This window comes from Mytilus edulis, chromosome 12, assembly GCF_963676685.1.
Source record: "Mytilus edulis chromosome 12, xbMytEdul2.2, whole genome shotgun sequence".
NCBI classification, from domain to species: Eukaryota; Metazoa; Mollusca; class Bivalvia; order Mytilida; family Mytilidae; genus Mytilus; species Mytilus edulis.
In genome coordinates, this window is record NC_092355.1 from 35,281,954 (window position 1) to 35,307,508 (window position 25,555).

Here is a 25,555-nt window from a genome sequence, read left to right on the forward strand (position 1 = left end):
ATATAGGATATACTAATTTATTTAGTGCCGTAAATTTTTAAATTATTTTTAATTAAATAACTATTTTTTTGTCGTTCCAGATGGAGGTTGACGTTTTTTATTTCAACTTTGAACGATTATAGAATAACTCATTTCAATTTTGTCAATTCTGAAATCCAGTTTGTTTTATCTTCAATGATATTGTTTATAAAGTGGTTTATTTTCTTATGTTTTTGTTTTACATCCCAATAAATTTAATTGCATGCATTTTACTTTTCCGAAGTTAGTGAAGAAAATAAGAATTCTGTTGTATTGAATTTTATATTTTCGAATAATTGTTGGTTAAGGATATCGTTTCTATTTATTGGACTAAAGGATGTTCGCTGCTCAGTTTCAAAATAAATAACTTTTCATAAATCTAGTATATATTGATAGGGAATGAATTCAGGAATAAAAAAAGCAAAAAATAAATATAGGGGTCAATGTGCTTGTTTTCGAGATATTAGACATTGGAGTTTTGGCGGGAAAATGTTTTCTCTTGATTTTTCATAGCTTTATCATTGACCAGTTAAATTTCTAAAATACTATTTAAAAATAAACAAAATTTCATAAAACTTTTACAAATGACTTATAATTATACATGTAACGATTTATAAAAAGAAAAATGAGGGTTCATGGGCAAATTTTTTAAGGCATTAAACTGGATAAAACCAGGGGATTCCGAAAATCTGACAAAAACTCCAAAACATGACAAGCAGACATCCTTAATTAAAGAGACGAAATGTGCATCTGGCGTAATAAATGATAAGTCTGATACCTTTTGTAACCATATTGCACGTTTTAATTGAATCAAGATACAGTTTTGTGAAATTTTTTATTTGCCATCATCGGAAACCAATACATTTTTCAAAAAAAATATCACCATTCGGCTATTATGTTGCAGATATCGGTTTATGATCCTAAAAACTTTGTCTTACTTTTGATTTGTTTAGATTTAGAATTGATGTTTATCAGAATTGACCCTTCCTTTACTGAACCGCATCCGTTGATCATTTTAGTTACAATATTTTTTGCTCTCCCTACACATTTTTACATGATGTTGTTTATTTCTTTCTAATCTTTCAGGTATTCCTCACATTTAGATTCAAATTCTTACCGTCGATACAATCAATGATTTTAATATTAATACCCATCCCTTGAATTTGAAACCTCACAACACGCATTAATGTTCCTTTTTTTTTTCTCACTATAGAGCTTATATATTAACCATGTATCCATGCATGACACCCAATGCTATAATTGGATTATATGACTACATTTTGTTGTTAAATTTTGGTGTTTAATTTCTTCAACGACCAAAAACATGTACAAAAAGTTAAAACTTTTCACATTACCCAGACCAACTTATAGATACATTTCAATTTGTAATAACAGTATTCATTGTACTAATCGAAACAATATACGTGTTTATGGGTTGCCTTGATATTATTTTATACTTTGCAAGTATTGTATTTATTAGCTCCAGTAGCATATTTATATCATTTAAAAAACTGAGAATGTCATAAAATTGCAAGCTAGTGTTATTTAGTATTGCAGTAATAGAGTATTACACAACACCGTACTGACTATATGTGACATACTTGCAGCTTTCCATTAAGCAGTAAACAATGAAGAAAGAAAACAAGAACTTATAAGATAGCAAAGTTTCTTAATAAGACAATATTTGCCTTTAAAAGTGAAATAATATTTAAGGACCTTGCTAATATTAGGTAGCACATTAATTCATTAATCACAGATACGTGTAAATGTCGTATAATAAAATAATGAAAGCATTATTTGGAAAACGTAAAACAACGACATTTGTGGAGTAAGAGATCATTTTGTGTCACCCAATCTAAGCTACATTGATTATATGATATTATTACGTAAGTCTTTCTTTATTGGCCTTGTTATTGGTTCGATGCTTGTTGTATTGGCCTGCGGCGAGGCCGAGGACCAATAACAAGCCAAATACAGAAATACACGTAATAGTATCTTAATTAATTAACTACAGTATTACAATATTTTTTAAATTTCATTCGAAAGAGATAACTATGTTTACCTTGAAGTGTAACTATCCAAATCTCAGTTTGTTTCTTTTAATTAGATGCAATACATTATGATCTGGTGCTGTTTTCAGGTGTCTTCAGCATTTTTTCATCTGACGAATTTTTCTAACCTTTTCAGTCACTATAAAGTGTTGCAACTTAAATCTAGACGCGACACATAAATAGTAATTGGAAAGGTACTGCCATTGTATGGGTTATGCAGAAACTAATTTAAAATCGATGTGTACAATCGTGAAATTATGAGGTCGTCAAGAAATGAACTTTGTGATAATCTACTCGTTCCCCAAACCTGAAATAGTTCTATCGTCTGCTTTCAAAATACCTTTTATATGAATGTGACCGTCTTTCGCCTGAAATGTATGCCATACTGACATTTTCAGCATGTTTAAATAACTAAATGACAACTGCGTCTTCAAAACAACTGTTTACTTTCAGTTTGTGTTTATCGTGACTTTTGATGTAAAATCTACAGACGTTCTGAAATCCTGCACTTGTGTCATCTCGGCCAATATAGAATAACTCGGCCAATACAGAACAAATCTTTATTGGCCGAATTATTCTGTATTGGCCGAGTTTACACACTATATTACATTGGCAGTTTTCATCATATTAAGTCCAATAACAGTGTAGTATAATTTCTACATTGATAATTTCAAAGATTACATGTCTTAAATTACTTTAAGTAAGGATTATCCTAAAGACGTTACCGGGTAAGAAAATAAAAATAAAAGTAAACCTTCATTGTTTACACTTTATCTTTCAGTGGTAATTCTTTATACAAAAATGGAAAGAGGATTAATGCATATTCCTTAAATCCAGATACAGCACAAGTCGGTGATAAACTTGGTATACTGATCGCGTCAGACAGTACCCTACACTTTTACTGGAATGGTATCGACCATGGTAAAGCTTTTTCAAATTTACCCGAAGGTAAGACCACTATATGGATGTGTATAATGCAGAGTAAATGTTACTTTAATTTATTGGAGTTATTGATTGTTATTTGAGGAATCCAAATGTGATAATGTTAGTTGTAAAATTGATAGTGTAGTATCTAAATATATTTGTTTTATTTGAGGACTTTTACTTAGTCATTAATGTATGTTATAGAAATACTTTTTTAAATGTTTCTATAACTAATTCATCTTCTTACGGTTTTAACAATCGTGAAGCAAATACCGTGAAATGAGTTTTCATAGTAGACCATGTACTTTTCATATTGTACCATTCGTGCAAACGTCATCGTTGTATGAACATGATGAAGTAGAAGTAGCGAAATGCGAGTCAAGATGATATCAAATCCAAATATAAGGTCAAAACCTCGAACAAAATATCGCTGATATATACATGATATAGCCGATAAATGGTTTAAGCTATACATTGCACAAAACAACTCAATATGACATGATGAAGCCATTTGTTTTCTGATTCCTATTCTACATATTACAGAACACAGGATAAAGACAAAACAAGCATTATTTCGACCATACGATGAACGTTGTTTTAAACAAAATAGTGTATCAGATTAGAATGCATCAATCTGATTGACAAAATGTAATACAAATGCTTATACATATATGCATGGTTATACATGTTTGTATATAAAGTACTTGTTTGCTATAATGCATTAAAGCAATCAAACAAATGTGTTTACGCTCCTCTTGCCCAACAGACAAGTAACATGTTCTCATCAGTTCGTATTACATTGTATGTCGTTTGTCAATTGACAGCTTATTTGGCCACTATTGTATTTGTGCAATATTGATTCAAACATGTGTCCTACCATCCACTCTGGTAATTTACGTAGCTTCACAAAAATAATTAAAGTACAGATAATATGCAGGAATGGTCTAAATAAAATAACTTTATGAGAACCGTTATCTTACATTTGTTAAGGCACAATCTAACAACAACTTTAATGAAAACCCGCATCGGGCAACTGCTCTTACGATAATTTTCTTGATTTTCTTTGCAATAATTTGAAACATTTTCTTAAAAGCAAAAACCAATAACTTTTATTAAACTTACCATGGTGAACAAATAGTGAATTCTCTAGCAGCAATAATCCTTAAACAGATCAAGTAATAATAGTTTCCAATTTGTTTGTTCCGCTTATAATTAGCACACAATAGATAATGGGAAACTTCTAAGGGTGAAAATCATTAGAATTACACTATCTGTATGCACATACGAGTAAGTATCAGAGAAAATAAGTCACGGAAATGAAGTTGTCAATCTTCTTAGAAAGTAATTGACAATTTTATCATATTGGTGCTTTTGGCCAAGCAAAAACAACCGTATCTGATGTACAGTAGTTGTCGTTTGTTTATGTTATTTACACGTGTTTCTCGTTTCTTGTTGTTTTATACAAATTGGACAATTGGATTTCACGTTTGAATGGTTTTACACTTGTAATTAGGGGCCCTTTATAGCTTGTTGTTCGATGTGAGTCAAGGCTCTGTGTTGAAGGCCGAACCTTGACCTATAATGGTTTACTTTTATAAATTGTTATTTGGATGGAGAGTTGTCTAATTGACACTCATTCCACATCTTCCTATATCTTTTAAACTATAGAACATAGACATACATCGTGGAAAAAACTAGAAAAGAATCAAAATCGCCGAAAATTTCTGTCAAAACTGTGTCAATAGTCCGACTCCATACTCTAAATGTAGATTTTCCAAGTCAGCAGTCTGCGTTTTAGTTTTTTATTGTTGACTTTTGCGGTATTCGTGTTTAATCTGTTGTTTAATAATTAATTATGAAGTTGAACGTTGGTTGATCTATTGAATTATATCTAGTTTTGCTTCGACGGTGTTTAGCTTACTTTCTGTGAAAAGCATTATGTTTGGTGTGTTTCTTATTCTGATTCAGAAACGTTATTAATCTTTGTTAGTTGCCTTGCTTTCCTCCCAGTTTTATTCCAGATATTCTCGTTTATTGATGCAGTATCAATCTGTGTTGATTAAAATACAGCCACTTGTCGACATTTATGTGTTGTTATTGTTATTATGTTTAAAAAACAGATGTAATATGATCGACAATTGCCATACTGTCTACTAAACTTCAAATTATCTGGATGCAGCAATGATTTACAATGAACCTTACAACCTTAAAAAAAACCAAAAAAAAAACCACTTTACTTTTCAGTTGTTTATGGTGTAGTTGACCTTTATGGAAAATGTTGCCAAGTTTCTATCATTAACAAAGGTAAGCTATGCATAAATTTCCTACACATATTTATCAAAAATTAACCAAAAAGATATGTCTATCGAACTCAGATTGACTGACATGAGAAACTAACAATAGTTTAACAATAAATAAGTAAAATAAATATAATAGCACCAATACTGCCCTCAATGAAATCGCCAGTCATGTCTCTGAAATAGCATTGTATCACACTTCAGTCAAAATTTATAGAAGTGTGTGTGATCGTTTGCATTCACTTAGACTAATTAAATAAGACTGTCACAAGATTTAACAATGTTTACCAGAAAATGATTATATCACCTTGATGAAAATGTGTTAATGAAAAAAAAAACACATTTAGAATTATCATCATAAAAGCCCTTAATAAATTGCACAGTTCTATCGTAGAACTTAATCTAACATGTTGACCGTAGATCAGATTATTGCAGTTAAAACTCTAACAATCATTCCGGTCATCTTTACTTGTTGCTATGCTTTATTTGTTTGGTCGGTATACAAGAACTTATTGCATGAAAACATCACTTCAAGTAAAATCTTGGTCGATAACTCACTTCCGCTATTTAAAAATATTTTACATTTGATTCATCCTTTCACAAACCAATGTTTAAATCATAGAATGTTGATGAATATTAATTTCAATCGTTGTTTTAAGAATGATCGCTGGACCTTATTTATAATGAATTCACAATTTTAAGTTTTTACTTGGCATCCGTCCGGAACCAATGCTTGACATCAGTCAATTGTGATTGCTTGACTTTGTCGAATGATATTACTAAATGAAACAGCAAAATTGTCAGCAAAATAAGATCTTCAAATAAGAAAACACCACGACAAAAATGCCCTCATAATCTATTTTTAAAATTTTTGCAATATTTTGTAATCTTTTACAAAAATCTTCTCTGAAACTATAGAGACAAATTTAACTAAACTTGGCCACACTCATTATAAAGGTATATATGGTTCAAAGTAATTGTCAGATGATTCCGCCTACCAACCAATATTACTGAAAGGAACGTATATGTTCAGAAAAAAATTATATCAACCAATTGTCCATATATGTAAGACAAATTCTTTTACTCAGATTTGGAGTGATTTCTCGCAATTTGATTGGCTAATATTTTCCTAATATAGTTTAGTACAATTGTTTTATAACGTCAATCGGAATTATCTCCCTTATGTATTACGTCATTTGGAATAATCTCCCTTATACCATTGACCTATTAAACCAATAGCAAATTTATGTGCCTTTATAGTCCGAATATTTTTAATTTTTCACAGTTTTTGATTAAGTATCTAAAATATATATGTTTGTTAAAAATATCTGTCGCATATAAATACTTGTTGAGTACTCATATCAATCAACAAGTAGTCTTTATATAACACAAGTGAATAAATACATTATTTACAGCCAATAGCACAATTTGAAATACCTTTTTATCATCAGAATCTGCTACAGGAGCTGGAGCTGAAGCACAGGTGGCAATCAAAAAGGCGCCTAATTTCAGCGGGAGACCAGCAGAATGGAATGTATGTATAACTATTTCCTTATTATAAGCATTTTTTCCTAAAATCCTCGCACGTATATAATTATATTTCATTTGGTACATATCCAACGATGCATGTCTTCTCAAACGTTCGTGACTCAAATGAATAGTTCAAAACGCGAGTAACACCAAATTGTATACATGAGGTGTCGGGTTTGATAAATATTTTAACGGTGAATATTTTGATTGAAAATCGAGTTAGTATTTAAATTGCGATTTTTTAATAAAAAAAAACAAAAAAACATATCAAATTGCTTACAATTTTAACGTTTGAATATTTAATGTTGACATGTTTACCAATAATATTGTTTTTTGTATCTTAATTTTGGACTTTAAAGAGTAATATTTATTCACTGGTCGTAATGGTGAGTGTCCCATATCAGCAGCAAGGGTGGCTTTAAATCAACATCTCTGCCAAACAACTAAAATTTAAATTCAATCGACAACATCGACTACCAAGGTGCAATCAGCATGATAATACACCTTTCCTTGTTAAGTGATGATGTTGATGGAGTTTGCGATACAAAAATAAAAAGATATGCAATGTTTAGAGAATACAATTCTGTGAAGTCAGCATTTCGATAAAAAAAGTAGGTTTTCATCTAAGATATTTCTTGCAAATACTCACAGTGCGTTGACGTACATGTATATGTTTTTTTATTATTATGAGCACTTAGAAAGGTTTCGTTTCTGCTGTTAACATGGTTAAGCTTTGTAATTAAAAGACTATAAATAGTTTGTAGTTAAATGGATGAGGGTTTGATTAAAAAGGATGTACATATGTGTCTGCCCTGAAATTTAGATAATCAAGCAATTTGTACACACATGTATATTGTTCTGTTGCTATAAATCTAAACAGTCGGAAAATGTTGATACACATCAACAAAAGTTCAGAATAACATTAGACGAGTGTGCATAAAGGTCGCTCTTATACCCTTAACATATGCTAGATATATGGTTTGTATCAACATGTAACCATATTGTGAAACGTTTACCTGTGTTGTGAAATTAATTATGCATTTTATATATTTTTTATTCTCTCCAGGTGAAAACAGTTTGTGAGTTCATAGAGTCAATACCTAACTGTGCGCCGTATGTTGAGAAATTCAGATCAGAACACGTCAATGGGGCTGCCTTATTAGAACTCGACAAAAAGGATCTAAAAGAATTTTTCGAGATGCCTTTAGGATTAGCCGTCAACGTTTGTTCGCATTTGAAGAAGTATGAAGAAAAAAATAAATGAGACACATTTACGCATTCTATATTTGTACATACGAATCTTGTAGATTTGTATCATAGTTTATCGTGGTTAAAAAAAAGACAGACTGTGTGTTTCATTCGTTTTGTATTTGACCCTTTATATGAAAAGAAGTTGGAATCATCAAATAAAAGAATGAAAATTCATGTCTAAAATATACGATTTTATTATATATTCATACATGCTGTTCAACTTCCAATACATACAATTTCTAGGATTCTTATGTTCGCTGTACTCTTTCAAAATTGTGGAATTCACAGGGAAAAGTAATATTATTTTCAAAATAGCAACCACTCAGCGCAGCAGAACCGTTTATAATGTCTCGTTGTAGCGTGAATGCCTAGATTGCAGAATTTCTCGGTTTGAACCCTGGAATCGTAAAACTTAATACTTCCAAATTAGTATTCTTTGTTAAAAATATTGTGTCTAGGTAGGCAGAATGTCTTTCTAAGAAAGGTAACTTTGTAGAATACATTTAGCACGTTGAAAGGTAGTTCATTTTTGTTCAGTACAAAGCAAGGTTAATAATGTAACGCATTTACATTACACACATTATTGACCGTTAGTATGTGTGCTTAACATGCAAATCCATTCAGTTAACTGGTGGAATCAGTCTACATAATTGAGGTGGTATATTGAGCAGGCAACGCAAAAGGAACATTACAATGATTTTAATAGTTCGTTCTCGAATTGTTCTGTTATATCCCTGTCACAGGTTAGGGAAGGGATTGAATCCCGCTAACAAGTTTTACCTCGCCACATGATTTGTATGTGCCTGTCCCAAGTCAGGAGCCGGTAATGAAGTGGTTGTCGTTTGTTTGTGTTAAACATATCTGTTGTTTTGTTCGTTTTTTGGTACATACATTAAGCCGTTAGTTACCTATAAATGTTAATTTCAGTGTCATTTGGGTCTCCCGTGGAGAGTAGTCTCATTAACATCGCCATATACATCGTTGCTATTACTTACTTCATAAGAGCGCTGTTTCAAATGAAAAGGAGACAAATAATACAAAGGGAGAATCATGAGTTGAAGATAATTTAAATGCATTGAAAAAATACTAGTACTCGACAAAAACTCACTTAAGCAACCCAATAAATGTTGATACGAATACGATAGTATGTGTTAATTGATATGAACAGGTCATCGGGCTCTATGAGATGATGAATGGTGTTAACGAAATAATATTGCCGTCTTAACAAATGAAAATGTGTAAAAAATGGAAGTGTACCCTATTCCCACTTGTCTTAAACGTACTTAAAGACTAAACAATCGAAACTGCGTTTTGTTGTAAAGTGCCCCTTTAAAAAAAAACTTGGGTAACACCAACAACAAAATCAAGCAAAACATATAGATGCAAATAAGTTAAAAGATATAACGTAGTCCAAACCAGCAGTATAATCCAAAGTATAATCAATAGTAGATCTAGATAACACTCTGATATAACGTCTTTTAAAAATAAGCCGTCTCTTGATATAAAAAAAAAACTTTATAGAATTCAATTAGGGACATTCCTATACAATTTCATGTGGTCAGACATGCTGCGTGATAAACTGCATTATTGAGCAAATTCTCTTGCTCTATTCGATTAATCATTTCACCATCGCATGTTCTAACAGCAGCATCTTTAAAATTGGATAACCTTTCAGAAGATGAAATGGTATGTAATGTTTTTACCCTTTTGTGTGACATTTTGCTGCAAATAATACAATTTGATATATTGAAAGGGTGATCATTATTTCCAGTCAACAAAGAATTAGATAAATCGTAATTTATATCTTGGGTTTACTTCTCAGCTGAAGAACATGCTACTGATTTTACATTCTGCTTACTTGTGTAGCTTTTGTAACTTGACCTATGGTACGTAAATACGGGTAATTCAATTGATGTTTCATTGCAGAATTCATTCAAATAACTGAACAAATCGTCACGTCTTTTTGCTGCAGCATTTATCAGGTTTTTTTCTTCCAGATTCCGTTGATGTTATTAAAATTTCATCAACAACATAATTGTAGATAATGCAATTGTCAACACAAACTTCCACTCTCCTTTTTTTGGCGGGACTAGTTTTAATGAGACTGATAAATTGTCCATTTGATTGAATAAAAAAGAAATCAAACACACCTGAAAACCAAATCAACCCTATAATGATATTCCCTTTTCCCGTTAAATTCAACAAAAACTAATAAACAACAATACCAAACAAAATAAATTAATTACAAAGCTTTCGAAAATTACAAAATAAACAAGAAATATTCTTGAAAACGACTACAATCGACCTTCGAAAAATTGCTGAATGTGGGACTATAACTAGAAACCACAAAAATGTCGGTAAATTTGTGACAAATATTCGGCTTGAAATCTCGATAAAAAGCAGATATTTATCCAAATATTTATCTTATTAGAAATTAACTGCAAAAAAGTAAGTCGAGTCAATTGTAGTATTATACGGCGGCTTTCCTGTTGTACATTTAAAGTACACATATACTGCACGTGCAAATAATGCTAGGTGAAAAACGATGATTTTTCAGTGTTATTTTCAACTATTTTCAGTGTTATTTTCAGCTATTTTCAGATGCATTGTGCTTTCAATATAGGACTATTTGAAAATGCTCTTATATTGTATGAATTCAAAATAACTGTATTAACCAATTTCGTTCACATTTTTTTTTTTTAGAACGGGTTTGTTATGAAATATGAGTAACGAATCAGCAGTGGGGTATACGGTGCAAATTGGGTAACGTCAGTTAAGGCTATTTTTAACGTCATTTGTACCACATTTGACTTTTACGATAAACATTTTTTCTGAAGTTGAATAATCGATAGACATTTTAAACCATTAAAATCCCATTAGGTATTTAGGTAATTTAAACTCGCTAAATAAGCGATTTTTTAAACATTCGCCGCTCCACTAGTACACAGAGCAGGGAAATGCTACGAATGTGGAAAATCAGGTCATTGGCATATAGATCATGCTGCAATGAAGCAGAACTTTGATAAAATAAGTATTGACTTTGAATATTTATCAGATTGTCAAGATTTTGAAAAATTCGGTATTTCCGATTCTGAAAATATAACGTATGTGTTTATTCAAGTCTAGTTTTCTTTATAACGAAAACAACATGTCGAAAAGTAAACAAGTAGATACTAGATCGCCAAAAGAAATGCTTAAAAAGGCTTTTAATTATTGGACAAAATCAGGTGATAATGATCAAGTATTAGACGTGATCAAGAACGGGTATAAACTACCTTATTTCACTGTACCAAGCATTTGTTCATTAAAAAACAACAGATCGGCATTATATAATCCTGAGTTTGTAAAGAGCGAGTTACAAACATTAATTGGTTTAGGTTGTGTATCCAAAGTTGATCTCATACCAAAAGTAGTAAATCCTTTTACAGTAGCTAAAAATAAGGAGAAGTTGAGATTAGTTTTAGACGCCAGGCATGTAAATCCGTACTTGCATACATTTAGATTTAAGTATGAAGATGCAAGCGATGCAGCAAATTTGTTTAACAAGCAAGATTATCTGTTTTCATATGATTTAAAATCTACATACCATCATATTGAAATATTTTCTTAACATAAAGCATATCTTGGATTTGCGTGGGAAATTTCAGGAAAGATTTCCTATTATGTTTTTAATGTATTGCCATTTGGTATTTCAACAACCGGTTACATTTTCACTAAAGTTACTAGACCAGTAGTACAGTATTTAAGAAAAAAAGGTATAAAAATCATCATGTATTTAGATGATGGCATAGGTGGAGCGGAACATTATGAGAAAGTATTAGAGATAAGTAACAAGTGCACACAGAATTGCAAATGTTTGTGTTTCTTATAGTAGAACAAAAATGCAACTGGCAACCTTCTTAGACAGTTACATTGTTAGGTTTAATATGGGACATGTGTGTAAGATTTATGCATCACCTGAACGATTATATAAACTGAGAAATTTTGTAAACACTTTCTCGAGAAAATATCTTCAGGGAACTGTTTATTTAAAGCGAGGCAAGTGGCTGCATTAGTAGGTTAGATAATTTCTATGCAAGCAGCTATGGGAAGTGTGGTTACATTGAGAACTAGGAGTCTTTATTTATGAATGCATAATGCAAAAAGCTAGGTTAGATTCGCCAGTTTTCATTCAAGAAATGGCATTTGATGAAGGTGTTTTCTGGAAGGGGAACGTAGAGTTCTTCAATGGTAAGGAACTGTTAGACGAGAAAGTCTGCACCAGTGTATGGAAAGCCAACGGGGTCAAAATTCTTACTTCGTAACTTGTCAATTTGTAACTTGTAACTATGTGATTTATCAATTTGTATATTGCTGTTTTGTAACTTGTCGATTGGTCAGTAAATTGTCAATTTGAATATTGTTGTTTTGTAACTTGTCGATTCGTTATAATGTCAATTTGTAAATTTTCAAGTTGTATTTGTATATCGATGTTTTGTAACTTGTCGATTCGTTAAATGTCCATGTGTGAAATGTCAATGTGTAAAATGTCAATGTGTGAAATGTCACCGTTGTATTATGCTAACGATCATTATGACGACATATGGCGCTCGGTTTCTTCTTCGGTGTACATACCTCCTGTAAATAGGAGCACCGCAATATGCAATATATACCAAAGTAATTTAAATCAATTATGTACAGCCTATCTATATAAAAGAAAACACATAGATAAATACATTGTTTGCTTTACATGGCATGTATACAGGGTCTCGTTTTTATTTAGAGGTGACCACGAATAAACATGTGTGTTTACTGAATTGTTCACCAAACCTGAGGTAGGATGTGTCACTTCCTGTATTAATGTATCATAGATGTGTCGCTGGAACGGGCTTCTTTATCAACTTCGCAAATATATTACTGTCACTTGGCAGGAAATTTCTACTTGCGATTTAACCGGGTCAAAATAAGACTAAATACATGAAATATTAGACGGTCCTGGAAAATTTACACTAAGAGTGTCCTTGGTCTCAAATTTTGAACTAAATGTATAATGGAAGAAACGGTTTGACACCCATCACTCTTTAATATTATAATCTCAATATGAAAATTTCAGAAGAGAATGTAATTATCTAATGATATTTTAATACAAGAAGCAAATGGACGAACACTCTTTATTTATTTGGCTCCTGAGTAATGAAAATAAAAGTGTTTTATTATATCATATTTGTACTTTGCAAAACAAACTAAATGAAAAATTGTATTGAATATGCACTATTATACAATAAAATCTAAAGGAACCAGAAAACTAAACGAGTACTTAAATTGGACTACCAATATTTCCAACGTAAGCAAAAAGGCAAAATTTACACTAGGATTCCTGATAAGAATTTTTTAGTTATTGTCCATCGGAATGCAAGAAAACCGCATATGTTTCAACGGTCAGGTCAATAGTGGGATATCATATGGTCAATAGTATGGGACAAGTACTCATCAACAAACATCAATAAGCTTGAAAGAATACAGCGACCACCCCTGCGAGATTTATTATAGGAGACTACATGTACAAATCCAGAGAAGTTGGTTGCGTCTCAAACACGGTCACAAAACTGAAACAACAAGACATACAGACAAGACGCTCAAGCCAGAAGCTTATATTTCTGTACGAGGTGGTAGAGGGGCTGGTTTCTCAATGCTATAGAACCAGAAAATATAAAAAAAAGAACTCATCCAAAAAGAACACTGAATGGCTGCCAAGGGCCCGATTAAACAATTATCAGTCAAGAAATGTTGTGAAAAAAATGCATATGAAAAACTACACAAAGTGTTTTAAGATCTGAATGAGCAAAACTACCACAATATTTCGACTCATTTTTTTGTATAAAAAATAGTATTCCATTGGAACCACATTGAAGAAACTGTAGTGCGCACACCGAGCGTTGACAGTTGTTCAGAAACTGCTCTCGTACATCGTCAATACATCGACGGCTCTCTCTCTATCGTTGTATTAAAGCCAATATTTCTATCCACAACGTTTTTTTTTCCAGATACAGATACAGATCTAGAATGATCATGGTACTGATCGGAATATATTAGGTTGTGTCCTCTTTGGATATTTTGTTAATGACCATGGTCTTAAAACTATGAAACTGTTAATTTTTTACTATACACCCGTCACCTACATAAAATTGACATTGGAAATGGGGAATTTGTCAAAGAGACAACAACCTGGCCATAGAGCAGACAGCAGTCGAAGGCCAGCAATGGGTCTTCAATGCAGCAAGAAACTCCCGCACCCGGAGGAGTCGTTCAGCTGACCCCTAAAAACATATGTATACTAGTTCAGTGATAATGGACGTCATACTAAAATCCGAATTATACACTTACTTACTTAATCCACTTCGTCCCAAAGGGGACATAGGGCGACTACAGTTACGAATTATACACAAAAAACTAAAATTAAAAATCAAACAAGACTAACAAAGGCCAGTGACTCCTTACTTGGGACAGGCGCAAAAATGCGGCGGGGTTATAAACATTTTTTTTAAATCTCACCCCCCCCTCCCCTAATACACCCACTTTTAACCAAAGTGACCCATATCCCTTTGACTTGTCAGAGAAAAGATATCGCCATCTCCCCATTTCCATGACAGAGACAATTATTTTCAAAATGTTTACACTAATTTTATTTCTCAATCAAGATATATTTTAATTATTTGGGGTTTGGCCCAGGGGTATGTATTGGGTAATGTTTAGAGTAAAATGGTAGCCTGGGATACTGGCTGACTGGGTCCGTGTATATCTGCGTCCATTCGTTTTTCGTTTTGAAATATCATAAACAAAAAAACAAAAAACGAAAGTGTTTTCATTTTTCGTTTTTGATTTCTTAAAAACCAAAATGAAAAACAAAAGTGTTTTCGTTTTTCATTTTTGATTTCACAAAACAAAAAACGAAAAACATAAGTATTTTCATTTTTCATTTTTGATTCTCAAAAACTAATATCGAAAAATGAAAGTGTTTTCATTTTTCATTTTTGATTTCACTAAAACAAAAACCGAAAAACGAAAGTGTATTCAATTTATCTTTCCCACACTGTTCAATTGTCATTCAAAAAATGACAATGTTGTCATTTGTCATTCATTTAAAGGTCGTTAAAGTATACATGCACAGCGGTTGTCAGATCAATATTATTTTAATCGAAGAAAATGTCGACAGATGCAAAAGTATTTATCAATCTAAACAATAAGGGTGCGTGATCTTTACTTTTAAGTTTGGAGAGGTTAATCTAAGATGATAATACAGAAGCGTAACTAGCCTCTTTAACAAATTAAGCAACCTATATGTTGTTGGCGAGGGAAGGGCTCAAGGACCCGAGAAGAACTGGAAAAAAATGAGACAAAATCCTTCAGACCATTTCTTAATCTAAAGCGCAAGTTTTGTTTTATCTATTTTATTATGCTCTGGTCTCGGAGCAAAATATATAGATACAGTGTAAGACTTCTAGTATTTACATGTATGAACAATATCAAAAGACATATGTAGGATGAAGAAAAAAATAACGTAATCCACAAAGTCAAGTGTGTGTCTATTGTTAGTTTAAACATATTTATTAATAGTGGATTGGAAATTTTCTCCCCGGAACGGGGATCGAACCAGGAACTTATGTTTTTGCAGTCCGATGCACTATAAACCTATGTTACTTTTGTATAATGAGGATCAATGGTCTTATTCCTCGTTGAAGACCCTCCAGCTCCTTTCAAGATGAAGAACAGGAATAAAAACCCTGTTCATTAATAATTTGTATTTTTTCTATATATTGTGTGCGATTTTGTCCCGTGAACATTTACTCCACATCTCTTTATTTTCTATTTAGGATCTGGACACGGCTCAATGCTAGTTTAGCCTTCCAACGTTAAAGGTCATATTTTTTTTTTAAATTATTTGATGCAGTGGAATTGGGATTTTTAGCTTTAATGTAAACCATGTCCGGTTTTCAACTTATATTTACAGCAAAGATAGCCAGTTTTGTGTTCTGTAATATACTGTAACAGTTTAATTGCCCATGTCCGGTAGCATCGTTACTTCTCGAAACATCTTCCGAACAATATCTAAACATCGGTGTCGTGGGCATGTACAATTGCCAAACCACACATGAACGTGCTTTAGTCTTCGTAGATCTATTCCAACTTGAAGTCTTTTTGAGTCTACGACAAGCAGAACATGATATTTTATACCATTGAATATTAAAGCCATAGTCATGAAGATCGATTACTTGATTGGTGTTCCGTTAACGTAGCAGCAGAACAAAAACGCGATCGATAGCTGCTTTTGAATATTTCTATAATTTTAAGTAATTTTCCACTCACAAACACAATAATATTTTCAACATTTATTAACAGATTTTTTTTTTACACTTTTTTTTTTTTTATGTTGTTTTGAAATATCAATTTGACTTGAATTTTGGATCCCGCGAACATGTTTAACCCCGCCACATTCAAAATGTATGTGCCTGTCCCAAGTCAGGAGCCTTAAATTCAGTGGTTGTCGTTTGTTTATGTGTTACATTTTTGTTTTTCTTTCAATTTTTGTGCATTAATTAGGCCGTTAGTTTTCTTGTTTGAATTGTTTTACATTGTCAATTCGGGGCCTTTTATAACTGACTATGTGGTATGGGCTTTGATCATTGTTGAAGGCCATACAATGACCTATAGTTGATAATTTCTGTGTTATTTTAGTCTCTTGTGGAGAGTTGTCTCATTGACAATCATATAACATCTTCTTTTTTATATTTATATGAGTTTATTAAAAAAAAACACCAAGCTAAGTCAGTTTATATCTCGTTTTTCGTCTGACTATACAAAAGGCGAGTAGAGCTACTTTGATAGATCAGGTTGACTGATAAGCTGTCTATATAAAATAATGGGACAATGCATGGCATGAAGACATCACCAAATCACCGTGTGCAATACTCAAAAAGACATCCAGAGCTTACCATATAGTCATCAACTACCCACCAACAGGCCGTGAGCTTTGGTTGGTTCTTAACTCAAATCCAAGAGCACAGCAAAATGTCAAAATGTTCTATTCAAACTGGGTGACCTGGGAGAAAAACATTGAAATTTTCCAAAGAAATACACACACCCCTCAACTTTTAATAAGAAGATTTGGTATTAATGCAGATTAGTCAACTATCCAACAAAGTTCAAATGTAGTGGATGCAAGAAATTAGATATAGGCAACCATATAATTTTCAACAATGAAAAAAACATACGGTATTGTCAGCTACAATAGTCCATGAATTGAAAAATATGAAAGAGTTCAATTGAGAAAAATAACGGCCTATTTTAAAACAAGATGAATTACGAAAGACACATATACATGTAAAATACATCAACAAACGACAACCACTGAACTACATGCTCCTGAGTTGGAGCAGGCAAAAATACATTGCGGCGTTTAACATGCTTGTAAACAGCTGGGACAGTTTTGTTACAGCACAGCATAAGAACAAACTATACAAATCAGTGGAAAAGGGCTTAACGCATGAGATCGATACAAAACAGAAGAGAAAAAAAAAAAGGTTTAACAAAAACACATACCGAATGTGGCAGAGTATTTTTACCTCGTTTTCAAACAATCAAAGTACTGAATTACTGAACATCGAATGACTGAAAGTTCTTTTGGATTGTCACAAGCACTTGTCTCAGAAAAAAAAATCACATCTTTATACCTCAAAGTGAAGTTAATGTACAGATATAATTTTTTTGAAACTCAGTACACATATTCTATATCATATGATCTTTTTAATTTTAATGCCAAATATAGAGTTCTGACCCTCAATTCCACGGTCCACTAGACATAGAAAATGATAGTGCGAGTGGGCCATTTATGTACTATGGACACATTCTTGTTCAGATCCTTTATTAAAGAAGTCAGTAAATTTACTACAGAAAATACTAAATTTGTAAATTAGACGAACTAATCTAATTAAAAGGTATATCTCTGATTTAGTTATACTTATGTGTATGAGAACATCAATATATATATTAATTTTAATAAGATTGCTGATCGAACGCGTTCAATCTTAGGATTTTATTCTTGTCAATTTTTCGGAGCAGAGCGAGTCGAAAACAATTTAATAGACGTCTTTCAAGCCAAGGTTAATATGTTTGCTATACACACATTATGTTTTTATTAAACTTGGTAATCAATTATTAACCAAAAGTACAGTCCTAGATAATACAAAATCATAAAATATTTGGTCTAGTAATAAAAAAATCACACAAAAACAGTAGTTGTCGTTTGTTGATGTCGTTCTCGCTTCTCGTTTTTTAGCTCACCTGGCCCGAAGGGTCGAGTGAGCTTTCCTCATATCTTGGCGTCCGTTGTCCGTCGTCGTCATAACTTTTACAAAAATCTTCTCCTCTGAAACTACTGAGCCAAATTCAACCAAACTTGGCCACCATCATCATTGGGGTATCTAGTATAAAAAATGTTACCGGTGACCTGGCCAACTAACCAAGATGGTCGCCATGGTTAAAAATAGAACATAGGAGTAAAATGTAGATTTTGGCTTATATCTCAGACACCAAAGCATTAAGAGCAAATCTGACATGGGTTAAAATTGTTTATTAGGTCATTATCTATCTGCCCTGAAATTTTCAGATGAATCAGACAACCTGTTGTTAGGTTGATGCCCCTGAATTGGTAATTTTAAGAACATTTTTGATTATATCTTCAATATTATTATAGATAGAGATAAACTGTAAACAACAATAATGTACAGCAAAGTAAGACCTACAAATAAGTCAACATGACCAAAATGGTCAATTGACCCCTTAAGGAGTTATTGCCCTTTATAGTCAATTTTTAACAATTTTCATTAATTTGTACATTTTTACAAATTATTTTCCACTGAAACTACTAGGCTAAGTTCATTATAGATAGAGATAATTGTAAGCATAAAAAATGTTTAGTAAAGTAAGATCTACGAACACATCACCATCACCAAAACACATAGACCAAGGTGAGCGACACAGGCTCTGTAGAGCCTCTAGTTATCTATATAGTTTAGACCTTTGGTTTTCCCGTTTGAATGGTTTTACACTAGTCATTTTGGGGGGTCCTTATAACTTGCTATTCGGTGTGAGCCAAGGATTCGTGTTGAAGAGGGTACTTTAACCTTTAATAGTTTTCTGCTACACACTGTGACTTGGATAGAGAGTTGTCTCATTGGCACTCAAACCACATCTTCTTATCTCTATATATTCTTTCGATATGCTTAATTGGGGTCTGGAGCTGGCATGTCAGTTACTGCTAGTAGTTCTTTGTTAATTTGTGAATCATATTCATTTTGTGTAGTTTCTTCTGTTTACTATTTTGTCATCGGACTCGAATTTCTTTTCAACTGTGTCTTTCTGTGCATATTGTTGTGTGTTTGTTTATTCTACATAAGCTAGATATAGTTGTATAGCGGGGGGGGGGGGGGGGAGATCTCACAAAGCATGTTTAGCCCCGCCGTATTTTTGCGCCTGTCCCAAGTCAGGAGACTCTGATCTTTGTTAGTTTTTTTATGTTTTTTTTTATCTAAGTTAAGTGTGACGTTCATTTTCACATAACTAGTATATATTTTTATTTAGAGACCAGCTGAAGCCCGCCTCTTGTTGCATGATTTTCTCGTTGTGTTGAGGACTCATTGGTGGCCTTTGGCTGTGCTCTTTGGTTAGTCTCTTTGACACATTTTTTATTTCCATTCTCAATTTTATTGATTGATCAACTGATTGATTGATTGATTGATTGATTGATTGATCATTTTACTAAAAGCAAAAGTCATGATCATTTGAGAATCCTTTATTTGTACTGTAGTGCTAATTTCACCTATGAAACGCTACATTAATTTTTGTCTTAATATTAAATATCTTTGTAAACTCTAAAATTACCGTTTGATTATAATAAGACACGCAAGAATAAAAAAAAATATTTGGCCTTCAATGTCTCAACCTTTTTAAATGTGAGTAACTTCATTGTTCAGTTAGATTTCGATTTTGATATTGTTTTTGCAAGTTTCCATAATAGATTTCCGATAATTGTTCTGCATAAAACCCTATGGGAAAGCACATTGACTTAATTTTCCAAACGTTTATTGGAACCCAATGATTTGGCAAGGTGTTGCAACCTGTAATGTAAAGAAGTTACAGCCGATTGCATTGAGTGTGTAGGCAAAGGTAGCATATCCTTGGTTAGCTTGCTTGTATTATTAGGTTAGGTAAACTACCCTCCTTTAAGATTAGACTAGTTCGACAGATAACCAATCAATCTGTCTGTAGAACTAGGCTCCTTCTACTGGAGGGAAGTATACCTTACCTAGTTACTTCATAGTTCAGCTAACAAACAAGCGATCCAAAGATATTACCTTTGTCTACACACTCAATGTAATCGGCTGTAATGAAAATGCGGAGTTGTGAGACTTGGCTCAAGCAGCCAGTCGGTAGCAGCCAGTTTTCAAATATATAAACACAAATATTGCATAAGAATCAAACGTACTTCAAATGTTTTTATTAATATATAACCACTAATCATCAGTTTTTAATATATAATTAAGCAGTCAAAGATACTATTCAATGAATTTTAAAATTTCATTTCTGGTTCATTTAAGAATTGAATGCTTTTTTTTGGTTACTTCATTGAGGTGTAAAGCGTTGACCTAAATACATTTTGTATGAAACGCGGAAGCGCTTCATTCTGAAAATGTGCGCACGGTCAACGCTTTTACAACCCTATGAAGTTACAAAAAGAAGCACTCAATATTTATAATTTCATTTTTTAGCTAGGATCATGAAAAAACGATTTTTATCAAGTTGTTATTAAATTCACCTTTGCACTTTATTGTGGGACCACGTGTCATCATGAATGATGAATTTCATTGTGTAATGCAATTGCGCAAGGAATAACATGACATGAGCAGTTAGCCAATCTGAATAACGAATTATAATATAACATGCATCTTATGTAATTATTAGTTATATAAAGGCAAAATCAATCGCTTTCGATATATTACACAGCGTACTGCCCGCTTTACATTTTAAATAGTCAACACTTTGAGTGTTTATAGAATCGTAAATAATTATGATTTTTTTTAATGATGGCAAAATTGCACTATTGTGTGAAATAGCTTTCCTTATTATCGGCATCCTGTCAAATAGTTCATGAAAAGTATTAATAATTCTGCATTAAAAGAAAAGAAAGTTGCACTCGTGCTTTAACTTTTTTGTTGCCACACACAACTGTTTTTACAAAACATTCTACCTCTGAACTAGTGGATTTCGCTTAAATATGATTAGACCAAAGGTTTATTTTTTGTATTCAAAGTATGATGGGCAAGTAAATTTTTTATTAGCTTTAAAAAGATTGATCCGTGCTATAAATTAACTTGTAATTTTGATCAAGTAGGCCCTAGATCGCTAGGTTACGTTCTCACCTAGTGCAGATAAAAGTATTGCCGCAGAATTTTGTTTTTAACTGTCTGGTAAGGGTTGGGTAGGGTATACGACCTCAACTTTAGACCTACTTTCAAAAAAAAAACTAAGCAGAACAACACCCTGGATTTTTCTACTGTAGACCCCAGCTACCAAGCTTCCCTTTGTACCTAGTGAGGACAAGCCTCTGTCCTTTGTTAGTCTTGTTTGATTTTTAGTTTTAGTTTCTTGTGTATAATTCGGAGTTTAGTATGACGTTCATTATCACTAAACTAGCATACATATTTGTTGATGGGCCAGCTGAAGGACGCGTCCGGGTGCGGAAGTTTCTCGCTACGTTGAAGACCCATTGGTGTCCGTCGACTGTTGTCTGCTGTATGGTCGGGTTGTTGTTGCTTTGACACATTCCCCATTTCCTTTCTCAATTTTATTGACCTCTTAAAAGTTGTAATGGATAAATATTTTAATAATACATTTATATTACAAGTTGATATGTTTCGATATAATATCAATATTTTTAATCAACAAACATACCACTCAGTATGCAAATGTTGAGGTCAAACTTTCACAAAAGAGTGCTAATTAACTGAATGGCACTAATTTAACAATACACAAGAAAAGATGCACTACACATCAAGTCAATAATGTAAAGGCCAGAACATCATGTAGTTATGCAAACGTCTTACTCTTTTTTTGACATGAGATTTGCCGGAACCCGCCAACCACATAGTACATATTTTTTTTGTTTTAAAGTTGGGTATATTTGCATGAGTTTTGAAGAAAAAAACCGATCAACCATTAAACCCCACGTTTCACTTCATTCATTTAAACTTCAAGATTATTTTTTCGGTGGGTCTTCAGGGTTAAATGTTTTTTTCTAATACATATATTATAATAAGAGACATGTTTTTGAATTGAGTAAACTAATTGCGTGCGAACATTCTAATAGATAGTATAACAAGAAATCAAATTTAATAGATTGAGGAAAACACAAATCTGTTTACATACTTAAACTGAGAGAAACACATCAAGTACAAGGGGAGAACTACGACACAACAGAAACACCACATTAACATAAAACACACAGAAACGAACTATGATGTAACAATGGCCATGTAGGTTACCAAAACGTCTGATAATATCTTAAACAATTAAAATTTAAATAGAAACAAAACCAAAGATTTCATCAGCAAATAAAGGATTAACATAAAAAAAAAAACATTACAAAGAGCATTTAACGAAAACCGCTAAAATTCATAAATCTCGGAAGACTCACAACGATATTAAATGCCAACTTCTTTTTTCGTGAGTGTTTTTACCTGTCGCTATATTGATTTCATAAAGTTTCTCATGATTTGCAGTGTCGACTTCACTCATATCCATCAATAATTCAAAACAGTAGACAGCATCATGTGGTTGACCATTTTAACATCATGATAATAATTATATAAACATCAAAATACATACTTTCTAATCCTGTTGCATAGGGAATTTTCATCCAACATTGACTTACGGTAATAGTTGGTGGATTGTTTTTTTTTATATTTTGAAAAGTGTTATCAACATAATACAGTTGACTACATACATACAGTTTTGTTTATACATTTATACATCTACACAGATATCTTTTAGATAGTACCTGTCTCTGTTCTCCACATTCTAATTCTAACGAGATTAAAAAATAAGTACATACGATTTTAACAATGACCAATTAATTTCCATTTTTAATGATGGTCTGGGAAAGTAGATTGCATTAAAACAATCAAATGCAAACAAAAATATAATCTAAAATAAACAAATCTGTAACAATATTTGGAACTTAATTGATTGTTAATATTTGGTCAAATAACATAGAATTTTTAAACCATAATTTCTGTTTTAAATCTGATATTTTAAGAGTTTCATGAAGGTTAGTGTGTAACTAATGCAGAATATGAAATAAGTTTCTTACATTGTAACTACAAATAACATAGTATAGATAAAAAAAAGATGACAAGTTTCACAGTCGATGCACAAAAGGTTGAATCAAACTTCTGTATAACATTATAAATAAACGATTCTGATAAAGTCTTATTATGTTTTCATTCAAATGATGATGTACAGAATTTTCAACAAGAAATTGTATACTTTAGTTTTTCATATGGATATGGAGTATATGTGTCTCAATTGATACGTTACTCTAGAGCCAGCTCAAAGTACATTGATTTTGTTAAACGAGGAATACTACTTTTTCAAAAGTTGCTAAGGCAGGGCTATGAATCAATCAAATTAAGGTCATCATTCATGAAATTTTACGGTCGCCATCGTGAGCTGATTGGCCATTATGACTCATATCTGATATTCTTTCTCAGTCATAATTACCTTCCATCATTACCGAAATAAACAAATAAATAACACGACGGGTGCTGTATAAGGTGAAGGAAATTCTTTACCTTTTCTGAGCACCTGATTTCACTCTCAGTTTTTAGTGCAGTTCGTGTTTTTCTTATTATTATTGATAACTGTTGATGAAAATGGCCTTTGGTTTTGTGAGTCTTTGTTTACTCCTTGGTTTTGATTGTTATTGTCCTTCTTATCATAGCTCATCAGTTACACTGCGTCAAATGGACGTAAACCATCTTAGTGCAACATAGCATTTTTAAATGACCATCGAAACCATGAAATGTATCGTTGTGCTTTATGTTACAACATGTGGCTTTGACATGTCCGATGAACCTTTTATTAGATTCCTTGTGAAAGGAATCTTTTGTACACCTTCCATGTTAAAGAATCATTATAAATACTCTTGTAGGGCCAATTTGTTTGATAACGGCGAATCTATTTTCGGCCTGACTATGCATGAAATTTGTTTCACCATAAAATTTAATAAATTGATCGAAGAAAAAGACATATAATTTAGAAATGATTCAAATTTTACTTAAGCTATTTAAAACATAGACACGGAAAATGCATTTGAAGATTTTAATTTTTCATTGTAGCTTCCTTATGACTCGAATTGACTTTCTTTGATATGTTATTATATGTCTATGTTATTTAGACGGAAACTAAGTCTAAACTATGTTTTAAAATCTGTAATCCTTGCCTGATTAAGAATAATCAATGGTTTAAGTATAAACAAGTGTTGCATTTTACCAATATGTATGTTTGTATCAAAGTGCGAAAAATTACCCCATGTCGAAACACGTTGTTCTGACGGAATGCCTTATATGCACACGCACCAGGAAAGTTACTGCATGAATTACAGATTTTTCTTATTAAACACATACCATTTCGCACACTTCGTTTGTAAACTGATATAGATCATGGAAATATTTCTAATTTTCCTTCTTCATTCAGTTTTTGAAAACTGTTATGGGGTTTATAAATTTAAACAATTATTTACAAGAAGAGATGCTGTGAATAATATTCTTTGTGAAAATGGAATAGAATTTGTAGTGAACAAAACTTCGTCAGTAGTTTGCAGTAAAGTCTGTGCCTCCCGTTCATTTTGTGTTTCGTTTACCTACACTATCAATGGAGATTGCCATCTATTCAACAAGGTTTTACTTGATACGACATTATGTCAAACCTCTCCAGGTTCATACTATTATGCCGAAAAAAGGTAGGTTTACATCTTGTGTATATTTCCTGTTCTATTAATCTGAAAAATATTATATTTTGGAAGCTGTTTGTGTTGAACTCTTTAATTAATATGTAGGGAAAGAAGTTTTGGAATTTTAATTGATGCCGATAATTTCTTTGCACGTATCATAATTATTTACCTGAAAAAAGTTGTATTTTGGAAGCTTATTATTAAGCTGTTTGTGTTGAACTCCTTCAAAAATATGCATGAAAAGAAGTTTGGAATTTTAATTGATGTCGATAAGTGTTTTAAATTTTAAACTGGTAAAGTTCTGAATTTGATTACTAGTACCTGTAAAATGAACTGTGCAAAAGTCTACATTTGACAATTCATCATGTTTATGAGTTTTCATATCGAAACCGGTTCATTTTTGTGTGTATTCCCACCGCTTTTTGGCGCATGTCGAAAGT

General features: G+C 32.3%; 1 protein-coding gene and 2 long non-coding RNA genes across 4 annotated transcripts in view; 2 read left to right on the forward strand and 1 right to left on the reverse strand.

The window, feature by feature from the left end:
• LOC139498337 (neuralized-like protein 4) overlaps window positions 1-25,555 on the forward strand; it is a 226,625-nt gene that overhangs the window by 101,874 nt on the left and 99,196 nt on the right. The window lies entirely within an intron of this gene.
• LOC139498340 (uncharacterized) overlaps window positions 1-25,555 on the reverse strand; it is a 79,259-nt gene that overhangs the window by 29,683 nt on the left and 24,021 nt on the right. The gene's annotated exons all lie outside the window — the stretch shown is intronic.
• On the forward strand, window positions 6,737-8,254 carry LOC139498339 (uncharacterized). Its single transcript, XR_011657893.1, has 2 exons — window positions 6,737-6,824; window positions 7,887-8,254. It is a non-coding gene; the product is annotated as an uncharacterized lncRNA (long non-coding RNA).